Raw genomic sequence first — 3,215 nt, 5'->3', positions numbered from 1 at the left:
GACCACACAGCAGGCTTCCATCCGAGTGGGCCCTGCATACTGCCATTCCAGGATACACCCAGCAGGCAGGCTGGGTAGTAGGAGTTACGTCAGTTGACAGGCAGGTCAACTGATCGCTTGGATCCTGCTCCCATACCATTCCAAGGCCTAATGCTATAACCAATAAAGTTATAGCATATAATGCTATAACCAATAAAGCTGTGTCCATTTTCCATTCCAATACTGGCTCTGAGTGGCTCATTTCAAAGGCATTGTGATTCTTGTCCATTTTCCATTCCAATACTGGCTCTGAGTGGCTCATTTCAAAGGCATTGTGATTCTTGGGCTGGGGGATTGTGGGCCATGGTTTGGGTTGGCAGCTCATTTGAGCCCTGCTACCATAGGTCGTTTATGCATGGGTACTTTCACTCACTGTTGCCCCCTGGTCTGTCTTGGTTGTTCCTTGGAGTTATGCATGAGTTTTCTGTCCATTAAAGATGACCTCACTGCCAGCCCTCACAAATTCTCGTTCCTCTGTTAACCCAATTCTTCCCTGTTCCCTGAACTCAGACCGGGTGCAATCCCCATGAATAAGGCAAAGCACAGGACACGCAAGCTTGGTTTCTCTCACAGCCAATTACACAGCAGCATGTAAAGAGGTGGAGATTCAAATGCTTCCTGCTTCCTCGGAGCTGTTTCTGAACAAAAGAAAGGCTTTTAAAAAAAGAGGCTTGGATTCCCCCCCCCCCTTCTTTCAGGTAGATCAATTTTTTGTTCTTAAAATGCTTTTTTATGCAGCAGTTGGGTTTGGGGGGATTTTCTCTCACAGTAAACTCTACAAAGAAAGCCAATTACAAAACAGCATTTAAAGGGGTGGGGACTTGATTTGAGCTTTGGAGACTGCTGGTGCATAGATTCCCAGCAGGAAAGTGTGGGTCCAGTGAGCAACGAACCTCAGGTAAAAACCCCATGCATAAATGACCATATTCTCCCAAATAAGCGTTGGGACTTCAATGAAGTATCATCACTAGGATATGTAATATTCAAATATTACCCAGGATTCAGTGCTATAGTCTGAACTGATTGGCCAAAAACACATGGTCCCTTAACCCACTTTATTCCCTGTTTCAGCCAGGATCAAATTGACCCGGGCTGGGGGAACACTGTATGCATTAACTTGAAAAGCAGGGACGAAACTGTGTGCAAATCCATCCATGTAAACAGAAAATGTGGGAGACGTGCACAGTTCCTGTTTAGCTTGCAAAAAAACCATCCCTGGTGATTGGTCGTTTCCCGGGGCAGGGAAGGCCCTCATTGGTCAATTTGAAACAACCAATCACTGGGGGCGTGGGGTGTGTGCCAAACTAAACAGGAACTTCATGTCTCCCATATTTTCTGTTTACATGGATCAATTGGCACAGTTTCATCCCTGCTTTTCAAAGTAATGCATACAGTTTTCCCCCCAGCCCAGGTAAATTTGATCCTGGCTGAAACGGGGAATAAAGTGGATTAAGGGACCATGTGTTTTTGGCCATGATGTAGTAATAAAGTGAATGAGACTTTTTCAGTAGACTTTTCACCTCTTGAACATGGTTTTTATGTAGGTCATTAATCAAAATTGTTAAGCTCCTGGGTATCTGGTTCCAAGAAACCAGTTATTTCCAACCATAAAAAAGAGATATTTTTGAAATGTCTTGGAACAGAAAAATCAGGATTCATTTTCAGCTTTATTTAATATATTATGAATTAAGCAAAGGAAATGAATGGAATTGATTTATATTTTCAGCAATTTATTGTAATTCCATAGATATAATGAGATAACTTGTACTTTATTCTTATTTTATTTACGAATGCATTTCTACTGGGAAAAAAGTACCAGAAGCAGAGCGCAAACCAAGTCAGAAATTCAAAGATCAACATTTTCACAAAGATTTAGATCATGATATTCATTAGAAACTACCTGGATAATCAACTGGATAAACATATCAATTGTGTGAAGGAGCAGACACTTGGCAATATAAAATGACAACTTTTCTCCACTGTGTGGATCAGACAATTTATTTTCAACAGACATTTGAGTCCTTAAGGAGAGTTGGGTAGTGCAAGAGCACTTTTGTTTCTGTTTTTCTTACAAATCTGTTCCTGAATCTATGGCAGATTTTCTTCAAATGTCTCACAAAACCATTCCCATAAATGTTGCACATTTTTGCTGTGGCACTCCAGTTTATATTTTCTTTTGTGTTTAGCATAGGGTTGCCAACCTCCAGGTTGATGCAGAAGGATCAGCAGCCCATTTTTTGAGGGAGCTAAAAAAATAATTTATGTTAAAAATACTAAAAAATTGCCAAAATATTGTTAAAATACTATTGAAGCAATTACTGATTAATTTATTTTTAAAAAAAGACCTAAAAAGACCATAAACCTCCCTAATTGTATGCTTCTAACACATCGTGAGGCTGATGAAGCTATGCTTTGGTGAAAGCGCTACAGAGTATCTGGAATAGTGTTTCCTCCTCCTTTGGATCGGACTTCATGCCAACTAATTTTTGACATTGTCGACCACATTTGGATTAGAAGAAAATTTGCCTCGGATAGACTTTTGGACTTTGCTATTAGGCTTGTGATAATCAATTGTAAATAATTGTATATATTTGTACACCTTGTGGTTGTTTTTCACTGTTAGCACGTTGTTAATGAATTGTTGAATATATTGAGTTGTGCTGGTTTTCCCCCCCTTATCCTCCAGGTAGTAGCTGGAGATCTCCTGCTATTACAACTGATCTCCAGCCGATAGAGATCAGTTCCCCTGGAGAAAATGGCTGCGTTGGCAATTGGAGTCTATGGCATTGAAGTCCCTCCCCTCCCCAAACCCCTCCCTCAGGCTCCACCCCAAAAACCTCCCACCAGAGGCGAAGAAGGACCTGGCAACCCTAGTTTAGCAGTATGTCCACACTGCATACATGTGCTCTTCTGGAGAAGGTAGACCTCAGACAGAGCTAGCCACACCCCTAAATTTGGCTAAATCCCACTGTGTTTCCACCCGATGGGTATCAACTAACTTGGTCAGCAGTATAGAACTAGAATCAGCATACAAGAATAAAGCAATGAGCGGAGGAATAACTGAGAAGATTAAACAAATATTGATACAAACTGAGTTATGCTGACTTTGTCCAAACACCAATAAACAATTAAGATAACCAGGCTTATGTAGAACCAAGCTTTTCCAGAGACTAGTA

The sequence above is a fragment of the Euleptes europaea genome, chromosome 10 (assembly GCF_029931775.1).
Source record: "Euleptes europaea isolate rEulEur1 chromosome 10, rEulEur1.hap1, whole genome shotgun sequence".
NCBI classification, from domain to species: domain Eukaryota; kingdom Metazoa; phylum Chordata; class Lepidosauria; order Squamata; family Sphaerodactylidae; genus Euleptes; species Euleptes europaea.
Note: the sequence above shows the minus strand (reverse complement) of the source record.